The 18846-nt window shown below is 36.8% G+C and overlaps 1 protein-coding gene across 1 annotated transcript in view; it reads left to right on the forward strand.

The window, feature by feature from the left end:
• Positions 1-221: 221 nt before the first annotated feature.
• The window catches only part of TENM1 (teneurin transmembrane protein 1), a 703022-nt gene continuing 684397 nt past the window's right edge, over positions 222-18846 (forward strand). Inside the window, exon 1 of the mRNA XM_045852186.1 lies at positions 222-253. The gene's annotated coding sequence lies outside the window, so the exon portion shown is untranslated. The remainder of the gene's footprint in view (positions 254-18846) is intronic.

Genomic DNA, 18846 nt, shown 5'->3' on the forward strand with positions numbered 1-18846 from the left:
TCAACAGAGACAGAAATGAAAAATATTGCAGGTAACTCCTATTTTGAGTTTTCATCACAATTGTAAAAATGGAAAAAAGTAGTCCAGAAAATATTATGGTTATAAAAGCCAATTTTTCCTTGAATGGCCTTTCCGATGTGTAAATTAAAAAACTATTATATCATATCTGATACTATAAACATAAAAGATCAAATAAATTGAAATTGCATTTTTATTTTTTCAGGTGCACTTTATGATTGGCCATAACAACAAAGTAAGTATCTGATATTTTTGAGTTTATCATCCATTGACTTTTAGATGCTTTTAATCCCTTGTTCACGAATGTATCCTGTTTTCCCAAAGATCATAGATAGATACCACAGTTCACAAACTGAAGAGATGGGGATTATTTTGGTCTTTGTTGTTTTTCTTAATAGTTTCGTAAGTTATCAGGTTTCTTTCTGTTAAAATTTTCCCTCATGTCCACACACGTTATTGAGTATGTGGAGCATACAGCATGCTAATTGTCCTACCCTCTGCTTTGTGCTTCAGTGTGATGCACAGGTGTGATCTGAAATATTTGGATACTTTTTATGGACTAGCAGCTCATGAGTCCCTATTGAGGTTCGCTTGCCATGAGGAACTTTTTTCTAATAGCTTGTCATTTCAGACTACAGTCTTTGAAGCTCCTTTCTAGAGATAATCTCTCAATGTGATCATAAGGCAACTGACCAAAAATATGTATTTTTATCATAAAACACCATACATAGCATTCTCAACATAGAATACCATAACGTAACATTCATAACATTCAAAACCACTTGACATGTAAAACCATGGTGGCATGGAAGGTTCCATCCGGCCTGAAAGGTTTACCAGTGTTGCCTTGCTATTTCTTCCCTACACTGCTAAAGATTTTTTAGTTATTACTGTCCCTCAAACCTTTGAATACTACTGCCCCAAACCTTGCTTCATGACAGTCCTTATGTGGGCAATTCATTTACCAAGAAATACAGTTTCTTAACAATGAAGTGAGAAGTCATTACTTTGATAACACAAAGCCGCACTTCATGTCTTAGTGACCAATGGGTAGTCTTATAAATTACTGACAAATAATAGGAGATGGCAATTACTGCACTGTCGCCACTGATAGATAAATCTGTGCCATATTAATCTGGCTTTTATTATCTCTTAAAACATCATCAGATTGATTTTAGAGTAGCAGGGATATAAAATAAACATACAAGATACCTTTACAATATAAGCAAGGAAAACCAGCCTTCTTTATGCCAGAAAATTCCGTTGTCAAAATGGAATGACATTTCTAAGCAACTTCTTGTTTCAGCACAAAAACAATGTATATCTGTTACCTACTTTACTTTAAAAACTATAGCACCAATTTGTTGTAGAAGGAAAATCATAGGACTGAGAGAAGGAGAAACCAATGTTTTAGTTCTGCCTCTGTCGCTAACAAGCTATATGACCTTTAACAAGTCACTTAAGTTCTCTGCACCTTAGTTTCCACCTGTGTAAAATTATATGGTTAAATTAGATGACCTTCAAGACCGCTTTTGGTTTTAATATCTTACAATCTAATATGATGAAGGCACAATAATGCCACATGTACCATATTTATATTTATATATCTTAATTGCATGGCCTGACAGCACTATGCAACTGCAGAGAGCTTGCACCTTTTTGAGGATGAAAAGAGAGAATGTGGCTACTGAGGCAGGCTAGTATAATAACTAACACTAGTATATTAATAATTCACCCAACACATATTTACTGAACACATAGGTGCCAGATCAGTGGTAGGCATATAGGTAAAAAGGAAACATTCCCTTTCCCTTCACACATAATAGTGAAAGACGTGGATCTTTAATATAGAAAAGTCTTGATTAACTGGATGCTTAGGGAAGAGAATGTTAAATGAAGCTTTTTAAAAATTAACACAGCTAACTTTTATTTGCCTTTGTAGTTGAAACATTTTATAAAACTGTAGACCATTTTACTATCATTATAAGTACAGTACAGTTTAGTGAACATAATTGCATTTTATTTTTAGTACTTGGGAATTTTTTTCAGGATCTCATGTTCATCATATTAAAAGCAGTTCTTATTGTACAGGACAAATAGGAGATGGGATGATTTATACTGGGCCAGCTCACTTCTTGGTAGATGAGTTTGTTTTTATTTCAGTAAATTCAAGATAGCTACTTGCTTGGTCACCGTGTTTCTTTTTCTCATAAAAGTTGAGTATAGAATATGAAACAAAATGTTTCATTAGTTGGGTTTCAGGTTATTAAAATTTTACTTACATAAAATCCCAATCAGTAACATAGGGGTCTAGTTGCTTTTTTGGCAAGTAAGTAGTATGCTTAGTTTTTGGTGTCAGATTTAGTTAGGAACATGGCCTGACCACATACGATAGTATCCAGAAGAGATGAACCAGAAAGTGGCAGGTAAAACATGCTGTAGTTACTACTTTTTCCCCAACTTTATTGAGATATAATTGACATAAAACACTGTGTAAGTTTAAGATACATTATGCAACATGGATAAAGGAAGTTAAAGTACTTGGGGTAAAGGAAAAAGAGCAGGAGATATCTCTATCTTATGTCTATTTGAAGAGCTGTCTTGTGGGGGAGTGAGTAGAATCCCACTTGGAAGGGATCTGAAAGGTTGTCTAGTCCAATACTTCCATAATATATTTATGTAATATTTGAAGATCTTCCAAAGCATTAGGTGACTGAGGACATTTGGAGAACTTCTGAAGTACGTTATTCCACCCATGACTGCCCTTTTAGCTCTTCTTTACACTGAGCTCAGATATGTCTATCTACTGGTGTGACTCATACAGAATGCATCAGACCATAGCCCCTTAGACATTTACAAATGTCCTCCTATTGGGTGTAGTTTTTGCTCTCCTGAATCTGTACAAGTAGGCTTGTTCTCCACAAGGTAGAGCAGGCATTTAAGGCTCTGCCTACCTTTGGCCTTAATTCTCATTATTTAACCCATGCCAGCTATATTCCAGCCTCCCCAGACTTTTCTCTGTTTCATTAACAGGTTATTTGTTTTGTGTCCATCATGCCATTACCTCTTATAGAATAGCCCCTTTCCCTTCTGAGACCAGTGAGTGAACCTTCAAGTCATTGTTCAAGGCCCAGATCAAATGCCCTCTCTTTTGACTGTTTGGCAAATCTTCCTACTCATCCCATTTCATAACCATCTCTTTCCCTCAGAAAACTATTTCCTAATAGGTTCATATATTTGTAGCCAATGCCTCTTTTAAATCATTTATAACATTTTAACATGTTCAGGTTTTGTGTGTTTGCCCAGCTAGGATGTGAACACTTGAGGTTAAATACCATGTCTTATTCATATTTTCCCCTCAGTTTAATGTGTTTTAAAAATTAATGTATAAGTGATATACTCATATAAAGTAGTAGTACTTCATTTCATCCATTGCTTATAAACTTCATTTATCAATTTCATGTGATGTCACCTAATTTTACCTTCTAAAGTGTGATTTATTTAATCCAGAACTTCATTTGTTAGACTCCCATCACATCCCTTTCTTCCCAGCCTTTGTCCTTCCAGGTGAAGAAATTTAATACTTATTGTCTGTTCCCCAGTCTATTGATTCAGGTTTTTCTGGATCTTTCCCATAAAATATCATGGAGCACAATACTAAATAGGAATAATTGGGGGTGGGTAGGGGGAAGGAGGCATGCCAGGAATGGATAGCACCATTCATCTTAGGCCAAAGTCCTAACCAATGTCACTCCGCCACCACCACTTATCTTCATTCTAGATTGCTTCCCCCAGGACAGCTCCTAATTCTCACTGAATCGCAGAGCAGTTGTGATTATTTCCAAGTCATTGGCTTATTATTAGTTTGCCTTTCTTTGCTCAGTAATGAAAATTAGAGAGTGTTTTACTTAAAATTATGTGCTTTTTAACATGTGGTGTTAGAATATTAGTTCTCACTCTTCCTTTAACCATATATGTCACAAAGCATTTCAGGTCAGTTCTTAATCAGCTTTTCACTGGAGTTTATAGAAAATTACAGAATATGTTAAAGTCAATTTCTATTCTCTCAGAAAAACAAAAGAGGAAGGATGAGGAGAAAAAGTGTAAAGGGTTGAATGGGAGCCTGAAGTTAGCTTACTTTTGGTGAAAGTTTTGTAACAAAAAAACCCTGCTTCTGAAACAAAAAATAAAAGAGAAACAACCACCTCAATAAGCCATATCAGACATTAGCAGCATTAAGAAACCTGTGACCTGCTACACAGTTCATTCATGACAGGATTTGCCTGCCTCACCAATAGTTTTAGAATAAATGCTCTTGAGCTTGAGTTGCTGAATGCTCAGATGAGTGATACAATAGATCAGCTGGAGCCCAACAAGTAATGAGCAGAGATGAATACTTTTCAAAACAGAGGGGAGCAATAGGAAAAGCTTTTATTAGATAAATTGTATATCTTCCTCTCCCTGTCAACAAATAGCATTGCAAATTCTTTCTCCTAGAGTCTCTGGCAAAACAGTCCTTATCCAGAAGGCTCCCACACAAACTGAAATCTATTTGAACACCAATGTTATTTGGGAATAAAAGGTCTAAAATGCTTGGGAAGAAGCTGCTTGTGTAACTGGATTTTTGACATTGGATTAAACTTCAGAACCCTTGACTTGGATTCTAAGGAAAATTAACCTTCTCTTTGGGGGTATTGAGACAAGAATCTGCAAACTAATGTACTGTTATGGTGAGAAGTAAACATTGATTTTCTGAGCTGCCATTTCTATTTCTGAGAAAAACTGTTTGAAAGTCACTGAAAATGAGGAATTTTTGTTTGAAGTCCTATAGCTATAAATATTATATGTTTGGGCCTTTTACTTTTTCTTTATGCCAGATATTTTTTCCTTTAAGTAAATGACATATTTAGGCTCAGATATGTGAGTTGAATCAAAAACTAGAAGGAGTCATTCTAGTCCTGGCTGGTGTGGCTCAGTAGATGAGTGCTGGCCTGCAAACCAAAGGGTTGCTGGTTCGATTCCCAGTCAGGGCACATGACTGTATTGCAGGCTACATCCCCAGTAGGGGCCATGCAAGAGGCAATCACACATTGATGTTTCTCTCCCTCTCTTTATCCTTCCCTTGCCCTCTCTCTAAAAAATAAATAAATAAAGTACTTTTTAACAACAGAAAATAATTCTATGAAACAAAAAGGAGCCGTTATAGCTTGAAGAAACCCTGCTTGGGGACATTTGTAGCAGGTGTTCCTAGGCTCACTCCTCTTCTGTGGTCTTGTAGGACTTTAACAAAAATGTTAAATAGGATGGATCTCTTTCAAGCATTGAACAAGTTCCTTTTTTGCTTGTTGTAGGATTTGCTGTGGTAGGAGGCAGCTCTTTAAACAACAATTGTGCAAAATTCTACCAAATTGAAGCAATGTTTAAAAAACCGGACCTAAGTTTAAACCAGCCAATCAAATACCAAACATGGGAACATTTAAAGCAATTAGAATTAGAAATAAAATGGTTTGCATGAATCACTGAGCTTAAAATTTCTTAACATTCTCTGAACTGAATATGTTGCAGGGCAATGTTTCATTCAGTTTAATTCACTAAATCAAATGATGGCTTATTTTCATGCTTTGTTATTGCCTTTAAGAAATCCATACAATATTATTTAAAAATTAACCCATTAGCAAAAGAATTATAATAATATATTTTCAATCTGAATATTACCTTAGAGTCTAATCTTACTGCCTCCTTTCTCAGATGACAAAATTGAGACCCAGAGAAAATGTACAAATGTATGTCTCATATAACGTTGATATTCTCTCAGCTCAGTGATTTTGCAGTACTGGAAGATGTTCCCTATGCATTCAACCCTTTGAGGGGCTATAACTTGAAGAGAGCAATAATGAGGGATATTGAAAATTTCTGCCCTACCCTGGCTGGTGTGGCTCAGTAGATTGAGCGTGGGCTGCAAACCAAAAGGTTGCCAGTTTGATTCCCAGTCAGGGCACATGCCTGGGTTGCGGGCCAGATCCCCAATATGGGGTGTGTGAGAGGCAACCACACATTGAAAAAAAATTGCTGCCCTGGCTGGTGTGGTTCAGTGGATTGGGCATCATACTGCAAACCTAGAGGTTGCTGGTTCAGTTCCCAATCAGGGCACATGCCTGGGTTGTAGGCCAGGTCCTCAGTTCGGGGTGTGTGAGGGGGCAACCGATCGATGTTTCTCTCACACACTGATGTTTCTCTCCTCTTTCTCCTTCCGTTCCACTCTCTCTAAAAATAAATTTTAAAGAATTTTAAAAATCACCACTATTTCTCTGCTTCCCTTCTTTAGCATAAGTAGCTAGACCCAGAATCAGGCTTATTGGAGGGAAAGCCTCTGGACTAGAAGCCAAAAGTAGGTGAAACTATGGAAGGTAGTCCCAGACTTTATGAGTTTCAGAGAAAAGCTGGCCCAGACAAAGATTTATCTGTGGAATACTCTTAATCCTGTAGCAATCCTGTGTTCTTTAGCTCCCAGCTTCCTACCAGCTCTCACTCCTAGCCCCCAGCTTCCTACAAGTTTGTCCAGTTTAAGGCACAGACTTAGATTTAAAAGAATCCTTACACAAAAGTCATCTATTCCTGTTGTTTGAGTCCTTTCCATAATTTTCTTCACAAGTGGTCATTATGCATATGCGGCTATGACATAACTTTATGCCATTCAGCTATTCTAGTCACTCTCTTCTCAACAGTCTCTCTTTGGTCCATGGCCTTTAAGACTTTTTTCTTAATTTAAGTATTGTTGGTATACAATATTATATTGGTTACATGAGTTTCAGATGTACAATATACTGATTCAGGCTTTTAAAGATGGGCAGCCCCTAACTGAATACACCATTTCAGGTATAGTCTGGGTACGCAAGTTAGATCAAGAATATCATCTTTTTCTTTCTAGAGCCTATATTTCCATTCACATAGCCTGTGCTCATATCAGCCACATTATCCTGCCAACTCATTGTGCTTGCAGTCAACTAAAATTTCTTAGTTTCTCATGCTAATTTAAAACCAGTTTTTCCCATGATGTACTTATACAGCAGAGATATTTTTTAATACAGATGCAAGATTTTATATTTCTGTCTATGAAATTATAACATGTCATATTTGCCTCATAGTTATATCTTGGCATGAATTTGGGGTGTCACAATTATATCATTCAATAGGCTAGCTATTCAAACTAGTTCTGTGTCATTTAAAAACTATTTCCTCACTCATGGCCTGCATAAAAATGTTAAATAGGATGAGGGGAAGGAGATCACTAGAGACAAATTAACCAACTACAACCTTGGTATGGTTGTTCATTCAATTATGTGCCAACTTAAGTGCACCATCACTTATCTTATACTGTTTAATCTTGTGTAATAGTATATTATGAAAGACATTGCAAACTGCTTTATGAATCTGAAACACTCATATCAAACCATTTCCTTGTCCTGTCAATTTAGTCAGTCTGCTGAAAAGGAAAGTGAATTAATCTGCCAAGGCAAATCGTAAGTATGCCTATGCTGAGTACTGGTACTCACTGCTTTCTCATTCAGAGGTAGTTCTTCACTCTCAGAAATCTTTTATGATGGCTAAGAAACCTAAATGTTTTTATAATACTACCTCCTCATGAATCTTTGGCTTTAATTTATTCTTACTAATGAGTCTTTTATTGTTTCTTGTCAAAAAATTAAATCTCTTTGACAGAAAAAGCAGATGGAAAATAAGGGTTATCTACTTATTGATTCCAGGATTTGTTTGACAAGTAGGATCACTATACCACCAACTCCAGCAGTGTTTTTATTCATTCATTTTTAAGCTTGCCCTAGATATACCTAAAAAAACCTCCATGCTTGAATTAATTAATTAATTAATTATTTAATTTATAGACAGAGGAGAAGGGAAGGAGAAAGAGAAGGAGAGAAACACTGTGTGGTTGTGCCTCTTGCATGCCCCCTACTGGAGACCTGGCCTGCAACCCAGACACGTGCCCTAACTGGGAATTGAACCGGCAGCCCTTTGGTTCACAGGCTGGTGCTCAATCTACTGAGCCACAGCAGCCATGGCTCTTCTATGCTTAAATTTTTCTCCCTGAACTTTTTGGCCTCCACGTCTTTCACAAATTGTATTAGTTTTAGCTAGTTAGGCCCTATTTTTAGTAATATGCTATTGTTTTTATCTTTTCATATCACCATTAAACACTATGTGACTTTGGCTGGTGTGGCTCAGTGGATTGAGTGCTGGCCTGTGAACCAAAGGGTCTCCAGTTAGATTCCCAGTCAGAGTACATGCCTGGGTTGTGGGCCAGGTCCCCAGTGGGGGACATGTGAGAGGCAACCACACATTGATGTTTCTCTCCCTCTCTTTCTCCCTCCTTTGTCCTGTCTCTAAAAAGTAAATAAATAATTATTTAAAAGTATATATGACTTTGTCAAAAAGTTCCAATTTGTGGCCATATCTTAATCCTATGGATATTTCCCCTTCATTTCCCATCACTACTACTAGGATAATGATGACGAAGGTTATGAAGGTGACAATTTCAACAGGAGTATTATGGGAACTAATAGCAATTAAGTTCTTATTATGTGTCAGGAATTATGCTGTCTTAGACTGTTCAGGTTGCTATAACAAAGTACCACAGCTGGGTGACTTATAAACAACAGTAATATATTTCTCACAGTTCTGGAGGCTGGACTGTCTAAGATCAAGATATTAGCAGGTTTCGGTTCTGGTTAGAGCCTGCTTATTGCTTTGTCTTTCCATAGCAGAAGGGGCAAGAGAGCTATATGGGGTATCTTTTATAAGGGCACCAATCCATGCTTGAGGGCTCCATCCAAAAGACCTAATCACCCTGATAGGTCCCACCTCCTAACATTATTACATTGGGGGTTACCTTTACAACATATAAGATTTGGGAGGACATAAACATTCAATCTATAATATAGTCAAGGTGCTTTTCCCGTGTTAACTCTAATTTTTACACTAACCCTTTGAGATAGAGTCTATTATTATCTCCACATCACATGTAGGCATATGAAGGCATAGAGAGTTTAAGTGCTTTGTCCCAGATTTCACAGCTGAAAGCCTGGCATTATCATTTCATAGCCTGAGATCTCAACTGTATTGCTTGAGAACAGGGGCGAAATGCTGAAGGGTTGAATTGTTGGGGGCATTATGATGCAGTCTCAGAACATTTTGTAAGCAAACTCACGGGATATACAGAATTAGTTTTTGGCACACCTCTTCTCCTCTTCCACACATTTACTTCCTTTTATTGCTTCTTGTTGCCAGCCTCTGGGTTTCCTCTACTTGTAAGCTGTCCCTAGCTCGTCAGCTAAACTCTGAAGTTCAAATGTATGGTTTAGGTTATAGCTGCTCCTTTGTTTCCCATGTATTGTAGCCAAGCACATGCTACATGTGGGCTGTACATGAAATCCTTGTGGAATTAAAGAAATGACAAACATTGGGATTTGTTGGTTAAAGAATAATAATGAGCTGTGTTCTAGAGGAAGGTGCATGCACATTCAGGAACATTCTCAAATGAACTGTGAGTACTGAGAGAAACACAATACCTGGCATAGAGCCATGTTCAGTGACTGCAATAAATGAATGGGTCAGAGAGGCAGAGAGTTTCCCTGGATTACGATCAATATCAATTGTCCCTGTACCTTATATCTGTAAAATATATACTCTCTTGAAGCCTAACTGATGCAGTGCACTAAAGTCTTGTATTCAGATCTAAGTCATAGTAATTATACCAGCAGTTTAAAATACTATTTCGTTACAAGTTCACTTAAAAACACAAGTGTGGATCGGTATGCAGTGGATGCACACACAGACACACAATCTCCAAAGAGACAAGGATATTATGGTTTTTTGTTTGGGTAAACAGATCAACTCCTAGTGTCTTTCAGCGAGGTTAATACAGTTTTATTGTCTGAATATCTGGGTAAATCTTAAGGTGCAAATTGACTCAGACCTATTCAAATTTGATATCAGACTTTAGACAAACCCTTTCATAACAAAAAATAAATGGAGAACATATGATGGCTTAGGTCTTTTATATATAATTATATGGTTCCCAGAGGGGACTTATAATTGAATTATAAGCTGCCTCATGAGTATTCTAGCTGGTGTTTAGAGAACCGCGAAGCAGAGCTGAGCAATTTTTTTTCACCAGCTAGAATGTGAACAAGACACCCTATAATTCAATTATAACTAGCCTCCAGGAACCATATAATTATATTCTAAAGTAGTTTGGGGAAACTGGGAAACTGAATGTTTTTCAACACATTCTATATGTTTAAATGATAATTTGATAATTTTGCTTTACCTCTCACCTTTCCTAATTACATAGGCATAGGGACTCTTTGTGACCTATTCCCATGTACTTTTCAAAACTTCAGAATAAATTATCATTGTAGGAAGTTCTTAGCTTATTCTCCTTTGTTGTAGGTCCTCAGTTTTCTCAACTATGAAATGACAGAACTTGATTTACATGATTTGTAAAGTACTTTCTAACACTAACACTCACTGAGTCTTGTATTGGTAAGGATCTTCAGAGAAGCGTAACCAATATGACGGATCTATCAATCGTGTGTGTGTGTGTGTGTGTGTGTGTGAGTGTGTGGAGGGAGGAGGGGGAGAGAGACAGAGATGTTGAGGAATTGGGCTTGCACCTCCAAAATCTGCAGGGTAGGGTGGCAGGCTGCAGACCTAGGGAAGAGTTAATGTTGCAGCTTGAGTCTGACCCCAGTCTGGAAGCAGAACTCCCTCTTCCTTGGGGCACCTCAGTCTTTTATCTTAAGGCCTTCAACTTACTGGATGAGGCCCACTCACATCATGGAAGCTAATCTGCTTTACTCAGAAAAAAATCTGCTGATTTAAATGTTAATCACATAAAAAACCCACTTTCATGACAACATCTAGACTGGTATTTGGCCAATAAGTGAGTATCATGACCTAGGCAAGGTTACATATAAAATTAACCAGCAAAAGTCAATATAGCAAGAAAATTTTCTACTCTTCAGGACTTGCTTCTCCAGATTGTGGATTATGTTTCAGGGACATGAATGTAAATCAAGAAGGTGAAACTTTAGATCTGAAGCTGTGGTACTATAATTTAACATTGCCATGACTGTGTGAAAGTAGATGCTTGTATTTGTCACAAACTCATCCTAAGCAATATGCTTTTACACGGAAAATGACCCATGTAAGTCTCTTTCCTATTGAAGACCTCAAAATTTCCATTCTATAAATAACTGAAGATGCAATAACTCTCCATAGATAATCCACCCATATCTACTTTTCTACCATCTTAGCATCTTATGGGAAGTTTCCTCTGAGCAACTAATAATTGTGGTGACTATATTAATTTTTAAGTTTGAACTAGTTTTTAATAAAAAATAATGCATTCATCCCTGACTGGTGTAGCTCAGCATATTGAGTGCTGGCCTTGTGAACCAAATGGTCGCGGCTGGATTACCAGTCAGGGCACATGCCTGGTGCGGGGAAGGTCCCCAGGAAGGAGATGCATGAGAGGCAGCCATACATTGATGTTTCTCTTCCTCTCTTTCTCCCTCCCTTCCCCTCTCTAAAAATAAATAAATAAAATCTTTTTTTTAAGTAACGCATTCAGATGTATGTGAATGCTCATAATGGCACTATTCATAGTAGCTGTAAAGTGGAAACAACCCAAATGTCCATCAGAAGATAAAGAAAGTGGAATATTATTCAGCCATAAAAGTGAATGAAGTTCTGTTCATGCTACAGTAATGATAAACCTTGAAAACACGATGCATGCTAAGTGGAATAAGACAGTCACAAAAGGCCACATATGATTCCATCTCTTTTCCCCCAAACACTGTTCTGTCCCTTGATTTTTCACTCAGTGATGTTTTCAGACTCTTTCTGTATCAGCATATATACACCTTTAACATTGTTTTGAACAGCTGTGTCTTACTCCTTTATGTGGATACGTCAGATTCTATTTAAACATTTCCCTCCTGAGGAATTCTTAGTTCTTCCCAGTGCCTGTGAAAATGCTGCATAGACATTCTTTCATATCTGTTCACAAGGCAGTGCAAAATATATCTGTAGGATAAATTCTTAGACATGAAATTGTCTAGTCCAAAGGAATTTTTAGATTTTGATAGGTACTAATCGCTGCACTTCCCTATACACTAGTGGGACCAATTTAGACCGCCGCTGACAGTGCCTTAGGGCGATTGTTTCACCAAATTAACACTGGGTATTTTCAAACTCATTAATCTTTGTCAACATCATGGGCAAAAAAAAATTCTCATTTCAGTTTTTAGTTGTTAATGAAGTGGAACATCTTATATTTTGCCACAAGTATATTTTCCTGTGAATTTTCTGTACACTTTTTTCCCTTTTGTATTGAAGTATTGGTCTTTTAATTATTGATTTCTAAGAGCTCTCACACATTAAGGAAATTAGCCCCTTGTCTCTGGGTTCTTGTCTGCTGCCAGGATTCCCTACATTTTCATTTGTCTTTATCTTGTGTTTATGGCACTTTTTGGATGGGTACTTTTTAAAAGTTGTTGTTTTCTTGCTTTCAGTAAATTGGAATGTACAATGGAAAATATACTCCAAGCTGAAATCACACATTTATATTACTTATTATTTTTCAATGAGGCCATCAAGTCTGCTCTGGAGAAATGCTCACATCACCACTGGATTCACTATTCTACTTCACAGATTCTTGTCCTCATGGTATTGGATATTCCTTAATTCTCATCCTGAAGTTTGCTTTTAATTAAATTTTTTCAAAAGATTTTATTTATTCAGCCCTGGCTGGTGTAGCTCAGTGGACTGAGTGCTGGCCTGTGAACCAAAGGGTTTCTGGTTCGATTCCTGGTCACTGCACATGCCAGGGTTGTGGGCCAGGTCCCCTGTAGGGAGCACATGAGAGGCAACCACACACTGATGTTTCTCTCCTTCTCTTTCTCTCTCCCATCCCCTATCTCTAAAAATAAATAAAATATAAAAAAAGATTTTATTTATTTATTTTCAGAGAGAGGTGAAGGGAAAGAGAAAGAAAGGGAGAGAAACATCAGTCCACTGAGCTACACCAGCCAGGGCTGAGGTTTGCTTTTAGATAAGGGTATTTTTGTGGTTTACTTTTTAATTGGTCACAGATTGATCAATAAAAACATGAACAGTGAACAGATTTCAGTTCTTTTCTCTTTGTCAAGTCATTCTCACCTCACTCAGTAGAACAGCTGCCACAGTGCTTACATATTTGCTAATTTAACTCTGTTACTCTTTTCTCATATACCACGCACATGATTCTAACATGGAGACAAAAAGACATAAAATAGTTTAGAGTAGAAAATGCAATTAAAAAAAGAAAGACCTGACAATAGAGTATTCGCAATTAGGACTACTTTCATTTTCTCTTCCCTCCTTCCCTCCTTTATTCTCTCCCTCATTTCTATTTTAGTTTTTTCATGTTTCCTTTTCCCCTTTCTTCCTTCCACCTCTCCTTTCTTCCTTCCCTCCCTCTTCCCCCCTAATTATGAAAGAAACACATATCCACAGTGAAATATATACAGTGGGGCAAAAGTAGGCTTACAGTTGTTCTTATAGAAAAATAATACTGTAATTAATACATAATAATACAAGAATAAATTCTATTTTGCATAGTTACTACAGTAAACCTACTTTTGTCCCACCCTATATGTGTGCATGTATATAGATAAAAACATATTGATATATCTTCACAAACAGGATATATAAATTTAAACCAGCACCACCCCTCCCAGACAACTCTCTGTTCATGTGACCCAGAAAGTACAAGTTTTCTTAATGTATTTTTCTTGAAATTTTCTACTGGAGTACCAATGGGAATATGCAATCTAATATATTGTCTTAGAAGAGTATATGCATAGAAATGCATGTGGGTCCCTTAAGAATCATTATCTCAGGCTATACCCTGATTTCAATGCTATCATTGCTAAAGTTTTTCTTAGGGTTTCTTTGTGCCTATAGATTTTAGACCTTGGGAATTGTCATGAAATGCTCTTACTAGTAGAATTTGTTTTTGAAGATGGATTTGATTTGGGGGAACAACCAAATTGTATTTGCAGGCCAGTATGTTGAATATAGGTTTTTAAAATGTGAGGTATGACCTTTGATCAAAAACACTAGTAAAGCTGATTTTTTAAAGCAGCTCAAAAACAAACACTGAAGATAGTCATTAGGGAGGAATTCTAAAAATGTTTTCAGTAATGACAACATTATTTCTATGTTTAAGGCGTCACAAGTCGGCAGAATCCATGAAGGAGCCAAGGCTCATTTGGATGTATGAATTCTGCTGTGCTGGTTTTTGGATGTCAGAGTTTTGCTTACAAAGTTTGCCTTAGTTCCCCTCCTTGAGAGCCTGAAAAGCCTCAAACTAGGTTAGCAATGTGGTATATCCAACTGACTTCTGCTTCTGACAGTAGCCCTGAGGGATATAATAACAATCTCAGAGGTGATGAAGAGCCCCCTGGATTTCTTTGGCGGTCTTTAATAACCTGTTGTACAGTTGCTCTTTCTATTTTTTACATCTATTTTTTAAAAATGTCTGATTATAGTCTGTTTTTTAAAGACATATTGTTTCAGTTAAATTTATTTCTTATCTCTTCAGAGAAGCAATATATATGTCTTATGACATTCTTCATCATCATTCACATTAAGCTACTTCTGGGGGAAAAAAAAACCAAAAACTTTTCAAAAGCTTCCACGTGAAGAAATCATTATTATATCCTAATGTTCAAGAATTCCTTGCTTCAGGACTATTTCTGTTTTCACTGACTTTGATGGCCAGCATAGAAGCTTATAATTTCAATTAATGAAGGGCACCATAATAATTGTTAGTTTTTATTCTATAACATGTGCGACTTCTTGTTGTGGTAGAACTAGCAAAAACATTTCAATGTGATTATAAAGAGGATTTGTGTTACTATGTGTGGGGCACGAAAGAAAGTAATAAAAGCCATTCACAGGAAGTGAGCCTTGATTTCTAAGCATGATAGGGTACGCCGGAGGCGGCCAGTTATTTGGACTTTTAATAAGAGCCCTGATTTTCAAAATGAAGGACAGTGTTCTTAATTAACTGCGTATTTCCTTCAACATTTTGTTTAGATCAATGTGATAGGCCCACCCTATGTTGACTAGCTGTTTTCGATACATAATGGTTGATGTCTGCAATGACGCCTTCTATCAGGCAGCCTCAGTTCTTGTTAAATAAGGACTTCCATGCTCCTTTCACTGCTTTGTTCCTGTTTGGCATGTGGCCTGTCACTGTAACTGAATGGGTAAAATGTATATAAAAGAGCTTAAAATAGTGTTATGGAATCTATGTTAAAATGCCATTTCTTCCCTGGCTGGCGTAGCTCAGTGGATTGAGCGTGGGCTGGGAACCAAAGTGTCCCAGGTTCGATTCCCAGCCAGGGTACATTCCTGGGTTGCAGGCCATAACCCCCAGCAACCGCACATTGATGTTTCTCTCTCTCTCTCTCTCTCTCTCTCTCTCTCTCCCCTCCCCCTTCCCTCCCTAAAAATAAATAAATAAAATCTTTTAAAAAATGCCATTTCTTCATTCAAAGGGCATGTGTTGAATACCTACTATGTGCCAGACACTGTGGCAGTTACTGGAGATAGAGGAACGGAGATCATGGCCTGTGTCCTCAAGGAACTTGTAGTCTGAGGACAGAAGTTGGAGTAGGGAGATCTGATCACCAGGGTAAACAAGTATAAAAGGTGGTGGCAAAGAAGTGTCTGCATGACATGGATTTACTGTACTAAAGACTTCCTCAAATCTCCTCTCCCATTAAAAAAAACTCAAAATAAAGAAAAGGCAAGCCTGAATTTGAATTTCAGCCCTACCTTTTATGAGCTGCAAACTTGGTGAGAATCTGGTGAATGTTCTCCAAATTCTGTGAGCCTTTGTTTTCTTTTTGTACAATTGAGATAATAATAATCATTATGTAACAGAATTTAGATGAGCTTTATAATTTATGCTTATTGTATGACTAGCCTGTTTTGAGTAGTTGGTAAATGGTGGCTAGATCACGATTCTTAATATATAATTTGTGCATAGGGATTGCATGATGTGTGACTGAGTTTTTTCTTTTCAGAAACAAGATTTTTACAATTTGAAAGGTGACAGACGTTAGAAAAGAAAATGACTGTATTTCCCTAAAGCCTTACACATCCTTGTAGATCACACCAAACATGCTTTTATGGTGATGCATTTTGTATCTGTCTAGCATGGCATGAATATTATGCTGGCCTTAAGCACAATAATTTCATTTGCCACTTAACTTCTGTCAGAGACATTTTCCCTTCATATGTCCCTTGTGAAGAGTCCTGCCAAGAAAATCTGTGCATAGAAAAAGGTTGCCCTCCCCTCCTCCAAATGTCTCCTTTCTGTTCTCTGATATCTTCCCCTGTCAAACTGAAGCCTTAAAATTGGACTCACTTTAGGACATGAAAGCCAGCATTGAATAAAGAAACAAAAACACTTCAACCTGACTTGTGACAGGAACTGGTATCTGCTGTTTTCCTCTCTCTGTCCTTTACTGCTTTCATGCTTTCTGTACTTAATATGAAATATTCAGTCATTAGGGAAAAAAATCAGCCATATTACTTGGCCGTTTATAGACAGATTTTTAAAAATATTTTATTTATTTATTTTTACAGAGGAGAAGGGAGGGATAAAGAGATGGAGAGAAACATCAATCTGTGGTTGTCTCTTGAGTGCCCCATGCTGGGGACCTGGCATGCAACCCAGGCCTGTGCCCTGATTGGGAATTGAACTGGAGACCCTTTGGTTCGTAGGCCAGCACTCAATCCACTGAGCCATACCAGCTATAGCAAAGAGATTTTTTTAACTGCTTGAATTTTTTGGAGCTTTTTGGCTTTATGATATGTTGTTACAGTCTTAAATGTATTTTTCAAATGAGAGATAGTATTTGCTTTGGAGTGGGAGTGTCAATTTAATTACATTTTTTGGTTAACTGAATATTAAACCTAAATTTGTTTTTAGTTTATTACTTGTTAAAAACCCAATGAGTAATTTCACTTCCTTAGTAAATTTAATAAGGGCACAGATAACACATTGTATGTGTATTAAGACATATGTGTCTATTGTGTGCTAGCTATTGTGGAATGTACAGAGGAAGCTGATAAAATGTTAACCTGCTCCCCCCATCATGAAAAAAAGTCACCTTGTAAACAGAAACTTATTATAGAAACCTGCTGAGTACTATGATAGAAATATGAACAGAGAAAATAATACAATTAACTAGCATTCATTCATTTAAGAAATATTTCTTGAGCACCTACTATATGCCAGTCACCATGCAAAGTGCTAGGTATTTAACAATGAAATAGATACACCCAATCTCTGCCTTTATGGATCTCACCTTTAAGTGGAACATAATCAACAAAAGAAAAAAGCAAGCAAAATATAACAAGAGACATTGAAATTAAAAAGACTCTGACAGTAACCAGAGGGGAATGGGGAGGGGACAGTAGGGAGAAGGGTTTTCAGGAACTACTATAAAGGACATGTGGACAAAACTAAGGGGGAGGGTGGAAGCAAGAGAGAAGGGGGGTTTGGCTGGGGTGGGGGCATGGAGGAAAAATGCAAACAACTATAATTGAACAACAATAGAGTAGTTTAAAACATAAAGTTGAGACAGACCAAAAACAGCTATAAATTAAAGTTGTGATAAGTACGCTGAAGGATAATTACCAAATGCTATATGAAAATATATCAGGGGCCTGAAACCCAGTCTGGTGGGCCAGGAAGGCTCCTCTAATATTCATCCTTCTGAAATCTTCTCTTGTGCTGTCCTGGATTGTAGCTAGAGATGGTATAGGAGGGTTAGTTGATTTTATCTTGAGGCTACCCTGTGACTAAATTCTGATATTAGCTTAATATCATTTAGAACTATGGAAATTTTTTTAAATTTTATTTTATTTTAATTGTTCAAGTACAGTTTTCTGAATTATGGAATTTTTAAAGATAAAGATGTCCTTAGAAGTCATATAGTTTTAGTGGGGTTCAAGTTTTACATTTTATTTATTGAATCAACTTTTTTTGGCTTTTTAATTGTTTTTTTTTATTTTATTGTAATCATTGTTCAAGTACAGTTTTCTCCCTATTGAATCAATTTTTGAAGTAACATTGGTTAATAACATAAAAGTTTCAGTTATATATTATAATTCAATATCTGTATACATTGTAGCATGCTCACCAAATTATTAAATTTGACAAGTTTAGGTCAAATATATAGTGAGGGATGGAAAATTTAACCTTTTATTTTTTTGAAACAACAGAAACTTTTGTTTTTGAGACAGCACAGCATAGTGGTTAAGAGCATGGATGGTGTAGCGAGGCTGCCTGGGTTCCATTTCTGCATCTTTTCTTTACCAGCTGCAAGAACTCTGGAAAGTTACTTAACTTCTCTGTCAATTGATTCTCTCATTAGAAACATGGTGATCTGCCCATTGAATTGCAATTTTTTCATATTCTGATAGTGCTTATTTTCACATTATTATTACTATTAGTATCTTTTAAGGGGGTAAGAAATTTGGTTGTTTCTTTAAATAAGATATTTTAATATATTTGGTTGACTGGCACATTGTAGGACTAGAGCTTGCTCCTACAGGAGAAAAGCAAGGTTTTGGTAACTTGTGTTGGGTTCTTTCCAGCATAAGTGTCTTTGGTTAAAACTTAATGCATTATAGTTGTTCCCTGCATCCCAATACTTCAGTAATTGACAAGGACAACATTTGCTT

The sequence above is a fragment of the Phyllostomus hastatus genome, unplaced genomic scaffold, assembly GCF_019186645.2.
Source record: "Phyllostomus hastatus isolate PE091 unplaced genomic scaffold, TTU_PhHast_1.1 phas_contig_90, whole genome shotgun sequence".
In the NCBI taxonomy this organism is placed as follows: domain Eukaryota; kingdom Metazoa; phylum Chordata; class Mammalia; order Chiroptera; family Phyllostomidae; genus Phyllostomus; species Phyllostomus hastatus.